Genomic DNA, 7,538 nt, shown 5'->3' with positions numbered 1-7,538 from the left:
TTGGCTTTAGAGTGGCGAACAAGCAGACCCCACCTTCAGTTGCAGTGTCTTTGGTGTCTTATATTTTTATGCGATGGGTTTTAAAATATTGTTCTTAGTAGGGACCCTTAAGCTTCGCCAGATTGCTAGAAGGGTCTTTGGCTCAGCAGTTGGTTAAGTCTCTTCACTGCCTCTCTTGGGTACCGAAGTGGCTTCCTTCTCAGCTGTGAAGCAGTCTTCTTGAAATTGGGCAACTGGTTCCTCCTCTTTCCCTAGGGTGGGTGACTGGCTGGTACCTGTGGCCAGCCTGGAGAGGGGCGGGCCGTGCCCCGTCTGGAGCCCACCTGGTTTCACCTGGGAGGACGGCCCCCCGGCACTGAGTCCTCTGAGCCCTGCGTGACAGACGAGGGCCCCTGGCTGCCTTCACAAACCCCAGGCTCCCCTCAACGTGTCTCCTGCTCTGCCTCTGACTTCTGGTTTCCCAGCCGCGGTTTGACTCCCGTCAGCTCTGCGGTTTCCTTCTCGGCTTGACTCATCTTCCGAGGCCTGACTTCTGCTACCCGCCTGCTCCTTGACTCAGCCCATCTTTCTAGAAATGACACATCTGACCAACTCGACTTCTCTCTCTTTTAAAGATATAATTGACACATAACATTATATTAGTTTCAGGTGTACAACATCATGATCATCTTAATGAGCCTAGTTAACCTCCATCTTACACTTAGTTACACATGCTTTTTTTCTTCTTGTGGTGAAAGCTTTTAAGATCTAGTCTCTTAGCAACTTTCAGGTATGTTATGTGCGTATGTACCTGCTCAGTCACTCAGTCATGTCCAACTCTTAGCAACCCCAAGGACTGTAGCTCTCCAGGTTCCTCTGTCCATGGGATCTCCCAGGCAAGAATACTGGAGTGGGTTGCCATTTCCTACTCCAGGGGATCTTCCCAACCCAGGGATCGAACCTGCATCTCCTGCTTTGGCAGATGGATTCTTCACCACTAGCACCACCTGGGAAGCCCCACGCATGCAGCACAGTAAACTTTTCTCAGTAAAGTTCGGTCGCTCAGTCATGTCCGACTCTTTGCAACCCCATGGACTGCAGCACGCCAGGCTTCCCTGTCCATCACCAACTCCTGAAGCTTGCACAGACTCATGTCCATCAAGTCAGTGGTGCTATCCAACCATCTCATCCTCTGTTGTCCCCTTCTCCTCCTGCCTTCAGTCTTTCCCAGCATCAGGGTCTTTTCCAATGAGTTGGTTCTGGTTCTTCCCATCAGGTGGCCAAAGTATTGGAGTTTCAGCTTCAGCATCAGTACTTCCAATGAATATTCAGGACTTATCTCCTTTAGGATGGACTGGTTGGATTTCCTTGCACTCCAACAGACTCTCAAGAGTCTTCTCCAACACCACAGTTCACAAGCATCAATTCTTTGGCTCTCAGGCTTCTTAATGGTCCAACTCTCACATGCATACATGACTACTGGAGAAGCCAAAGCTTTGACTGTACAGACCATTGCTGGCAAAGTGGTGTCTGTGCTTCTTCATACGCTGTCTAGTTGGCTGTGGCTTTTCCCCCACGGAGCAGGCATCTTTCAGTCTCACGGCTGCAGTCGGTGTGCGTGGTGACGCAGGCTTGCCTCCCTCCTAAGCTCCTTTCAGCTCCCTTTAGTGGGTGGCTGCTTGGGCAGGGGGTGGGGGGGTCTGATGTGGGTTCCTCAAGTCCTCTGGATGACCAGGAGCTCATCACCCTTTTCCCTGCCTCGGCTGCAGCTGCTCTGAAGCATCTTCTTGCAGCCGAGTTACCCGTGTCCACCTGTGCCACGGCTGCCCAGGGTGATGCCAATGTAACTGCTGCATGAGAGGAGCCCAGGGTGCTGTTGCCCCCGAGGAAGACTCTGCTGCCTGTGTCTGTCAGTGCTGTCCCATTAGTGCCCACATGGGCCTTCTGGGGCGCTCCTGGCACCGTGCCTGGCGGGTGGTCGGTAGGCTGAGATGTTTTCTGAATTGAAGTGAAGCCTTGGGCTCTCACCAGGCAGCAGAGACTTCAGTCAAATTGCTCTTCTTCTTCTTCTCTTTTTAAAATATTCTTTTATTTATCTGGCTGCACCAGGTCTTAGCTGCAGCACGCAGGATCGTCCATCTTCATTGTGGCATGCAAGATCTTCAGTTGCAGGCACTTGGGATCTAATTCCCTGACCAGGGATCAAACCCAGGCCCCTTGCATTGGGAATTCAGTCTTAACCAGTGGGCCACCAGGGAAGACCCAAACTGCTCTGCCAATTGGTACACTGCTTTGATTTTGGCCGCTTGCCCAGGACTTTGACAGGAGCTTGTGAAGGTTAGGCCGGGGGCCTCTGGAGGGGGCAGACTGTCATGGGCTGGATCAGGCCTCACCAGGACCTCAGCCTGGGGCCTTGGACCAAATCGCCAAGCCCCGTCTCGTCCTGGTTTGCTGATGCTCCTTCCCTAGGAAGCTCCTTGGCTCATTGCAGACATCAGCCAGTGCCCCCGGCCCTCCAGCTGCCCTAGACAGGCCCGCACCCTGGGGTGATGATCACGCCCGGGCCGGGTACCACCTCATGCTGGCGTGATGAAGCAGCATCCTGGAACCAGCCTCCAGGGCCCCGAAGTTCAATTAAACAGAGAGCAGAGTCGGCGGAGGCTTTGGAGGAGCTCTTCATAACAGAGATGGGGCTTGTGGTTTCTGTAAAGCGAAGCCTTGCCAATATTCTTTTCATTGGCATATTGTGCTAATAATAGATGGTTTGGAAGCTGTGTCGGTTTGTAAGTTGGTAAGTTGATTATTAAGACAAGCGCTGTGGGAGCTTCTGACTTACTGTTACGTACAAGTGCAATTTTTAATGGTTGCCCAATTTTTAACAGGGCTTCCCTGGTGACTCAGATGGTAAAGAATCTGCCTGCAGTGCAGGAGATATGGGTTCAATCCCTGGGTCAGGAAGATCCCCTGGAGGAGGGAATGGCAACTCACTCCAGTATTCTTGCCTGGAGAATTCTATGGACAGAGGAGTCTGGTCGGCTACAGTCCAAGGAGTTTCAGAGAGTTGGACACGACTTAGTGAGTAACACAACAACAATTTTTAATGAGAATCATAAGGTAGCAAGAGCATTCATCCTCAGCTCTGATTTTTAAAATCATTATATTGTTCAGCTGAAACTAATATATTTCAGTTATGTCTCCATAAAAAATAGATAAATAACTGTATCTTTACAAACTCACTGAATCTGCTGCATGGAAATACAACAATGAGAATAGCAATAAAATCTAGCAATCTTTCTATAGACAAAATGATTCTTTTTAATTTTATTTTGGTCACATTGTGAATCATGTGGGATCTTAGTTCCCTGACCAGAACTCGAACTTGTGCCCCCACACTGGAGCCTCAACTGGACACCAGGCAAGTCCCGACAACATTATTTTAAGAACTTTCCTTTTTTATTATGTTAACCCATCTGCCATCATGACGACTCTGTGAGATTGCTACTCTCAGTTCCCTCACGTTACAGGTGGGGAAACTGAGGCTTGGGTCCATTTAGAAACCTGTACTCATTGTGAGCCAAGACTGAGGAAGTATAACCATGTGGATGCAAGAATATTTTCTCTTGGTTCAAGGCTCTGATGGCCTTCCCTTAACATCCATCTTATCTCGAACTCTTTTTGAAAACTGTAAAACTCCTCTATCAGTGATTTTCAAATTGTGGGTCTTGATTCCATAGGAAATTGGGAAAAGTTGCAAGATACATGTATTGAATCAGACTCTTTGTTGTTGTTCAGCCTTCTAGTTCATACTTTATTGTTTTTCATTGTTCTTGTACACTGAAACTGAAGCTTATTAACTCAAATGGAAGAAGAAATGGTGTATAATAAAACTGTCAAATATAGAGATCTCCATACAATATAAACAGATATAGCAAGACTAAAAACCTCCATTTCCTATGATACTGAAGGCAAGTACATAATATGGGCTTTATATAAAATTGTGAAAATGTAATTTGCTATATTTGTGCTTCCCAGGTGGCACTAGGGGTAAAGAACCTGCCTCCCAATGCAGGAAATGGAGGAGACGTGGGTTCGATCTCTGGGTCAAGAAGATTCCCTGGAGGAGGGCATGGAAACCCACTCCAGTGTTCTCATCTGGAGAATCCCATGGACAGAGGAGCCTGGTGGGCTACAGTCCATAGTGTTGCAAAGAGTCGTAAAGAACAGACTTTTGGACTCAGTGGGAAGAAGGAGAGGGTGGGATGATTTGAGAGACTAGCATTGAAACTATGCATGACCATATATAAACTAGATAACCAGTTCAAGTTTGATTTTTTTAAATGAAATAGAACAAAAGTTATGTAAAAAGCAGATTGCATCTCAATAGTGAATGTTTCATGAAACTTTCCTTCAGTTTTGTGTGTGTGTGTGTGTTTGTGTGTGTGAAGTAACCATGTACCGGTAACATATAATTGCGTTACAGTGGAAAGAAATTCACAAGCTGTGTGACCAGCCTGCACTCAGCCTGGGGCAGCACTGTGAGATGTGAACTCTTGCTGAATTAACTGGACCCTGCCCGAAAATGCTCAACTGGTTCCTTACGCTGATCTGAGCTCAGATATTCTACCCCTTTGCCTCTGGAGCACAATGACAGCTATCTGTCTGTCTCTTTCCCGGTGAGAGCCAAGCATACTATCTTCATGGCAGGAATTAAACACAGAACCCCAAGAAATGAATCCACACACACAGCGTGACTTGCTTGTGATGGTGACCGCAAGGGAGCTATGGCAACCGGCTCCTCTCCTGCCCTTTTCCCTCCCATCGCCCCTCCTGAACAGATATGCACCGGCATTTAGCCTAAAAAGACTCTCACTAAACTGGCAGCTAGATCCTGGCTGTTTGGAGCCTTTGTAAATGTCATTTACTGGTAGTCGAGGTCCCAGGATAAGCAGCCCTTATGGAGACCCTGTCTCACCCTCCCTTGGGTTACAATTAAGAGCATCCTTGCCGAGGTTCTAAAGTTTCTTGGTGATTGGCTAAGCCATCTTCATCCTGTATCCCTTCTACTTCTGGTTTAGAAGTCAGCGTGGTTGCAGTTTATTGCTTCTTTGTTGAATTTGTGGGACTTCACTTCCGGTGTAGGCAGACATTTTGAATCATAATTTGGACAGAGTTATTTTTAAAATACAATTAATAATTACTTGAACCTAGACAGCATATTCAAAAGCAGAGACATTACTTTGTTAACAAAGGTCCATCTAGTCAAGGCTATGATTTTTCCAGTGGTCATGTATGGATGTGAGATTTGGACTGTGAAGAAAGCTGAGCGCTGAAGAATTGATGCTTTTGAACTGTGGTGTTGGAGAAGACTCTTGAGAGTCCTTTGGACTGCAAGGAGATCCAACCAGTCCATCCTAAAGGAGATCAGTCCTGGGTGTTCATTGGAAGGACTGATGTTGAAGCTGAAACTCCAATACTTTGGCCACCTGATGCGAAGAGCTGACTCATTGGAAAAGACCCTGATGCTGAGAGAAATTAGGGGCAGGAGGAGAAGGGGACAACAGAGGATGAGATGGTTGGATGGCATCACTGACTCAATGGACATGAGTTTGGGTAAACTCCGGGAGTTGGTGATGGACAGGGAGGCCTGGCGTGCTGCGGTTCATGGGGTCGCAAAGAGTCGGACACGACTGAGCAGCTGAACTGAACTAAACTGAAAGAAAATGAATAAGAAGTAATCCATAGCATAACACATAGCATGCTTTGAGACTTGTTGGGTTCATTATCCCCTGAGAGCTGTGCTAAAGAATAAAAAGCATCCTGAAGAACACAAAACGTTGCGTCCTCTTAAGCTATATTGTTTCAGCCTGATGCTGCAACCTGACCCTCATACGTTCTCAGGACCCAGAAGCTTTTCTGGCTGTGCTGGACCCAGCAGCGACACAGGCTGTTCACATGCCAGCCCTCTGTGGGAATAGCCTTGTGACTGTGTTTTTGTTACATATTATCACAAAATTTGCAAGTATGAATCATTGGCAGAAAATGTCCAAAGAAATTCCCAGCCATTATCAGGTTAGGAGATATGGCAGACTTATATACCCTTACCCATGACAGCGCCTCCTTGCCAAATCTCCCCGAACATTTAATGCTGCCACCCAGACAAACAGGGCAAAACCTCTTCCCGACTCACATTTCTCATCAAACTCATCATTTTTTTGCCTTCGTAACAATAACTGCCTGCATTTCATCAGCTCACATGCTGTTCAGCATGCTCTTCGCACGTGGTCTTGGACTATGACCCGCCTCTTGCAGTCACTGACTTGTTTCAGTCCTGTGCAGTACTTACTATGACTATGGCCATTTTATAGTGAGAAAACCGAGTGCCAAAAGGCTTTCCGAGGTCACAACAATTAAGCTGCCATCTGGAAGGCAGACCAAAATCTGCGGGATGCCAGGCCCTGCTATGAGCTGTGCATCACTCTGTCTGTCCAACTCCTAGCCTGACACTCAGCAACCCAGTGCTGAAGGACAGCCTGCTGCATTAAAACTTTATAACTTATTGCCTCTCACACTGGGGCTTCTTGGTGTTTTTGTAGGACAACATAGTCAATGGTTTAATCTGCCCAAATAACATAATCCCTTTACCCAGTGTTAAAGCATAATTTTTCCCAAAATAGGTGGAATCATGCTTCCATAATCAATAGGAAAATGGACACACAGTTATAATTAATATTCTATTTCAAAGGCACATAGAGGGGTAAATGATAAAAAAGAGATATTTTGTTTAATGAAGTCTAAATATATTGCTCATATAGATAAAGATATAGACTATTGAAGAAAATAGTCACAGATGGAAAGGAATAAATATTCTCTAGTATTAAAGATAATAGACACACATTAAAGCTTTTACTTAATTCATTCATGGAATCTGTCTGCCAATGCAGGAAATGAAAGAGACACGGGTTTGATACCTGGGTTGGGAAGATCCCCTGGAGGAGGAAATGGCAACCCACTCCAGTATTCTTGCCTGGGAAATCCCATGGATGGAGGAGCCTGGCAGGCTATCAACAGGGTCACAAAAGAGTCAGATACAACTTAGTGACTAAACAACAAAAACAAAAAAAAAAATAAACGTGTATCATATCTGGTTATCTGAGAGGGTCCTGTTTGGATGATATGTGTTTGTGTGCTCAGTCATTCTTGACTCTTTGCTTTAAGTATATATGTATTAAGTCCATTAAGTTGAACTTGTATGTATATATGTTATATATGCTGTATATGTATATGCTATATCTATAGCATTGGCTTTAAGTTCAACTTTAAGTATAAATGCATGGCCATTGTTTTTTTTTATTTTATTATTATTATTATTATTTTACTTTACTATATTATATTAGTTTTGCCATACATCAACATGCATCTGCCATGGGTGTACACGTGTTCCCCATCCTGAACCCCCCTCCCACTTTCCTCCCCATACCATCCCTCTGGGTCATCCCAGTGCACCAGCCCCAAGCTTCCTGTATCCTGCATAGAACCTGGACTGGCTTAAATAGTCAAGG

This window comes from Bubalus bubalis, chromosome 13 (assembly GCF_019923935.1).
Source record: "Bubalus bubalis isolate 160015118507 breed Murrah chromosome 13, NDDB_SH_1, whole genome shotgun sequence".
Classification (NCBI taxonomy): domain Eukaryota; kingdom Metazoa; phylum Chordata; class Mammalia; order Artiodactyla; family Bovidae; genus Bubalus; species Bubalus bubalis.
Note: the sequence above shows the minus strand (reverse complement) of the source record.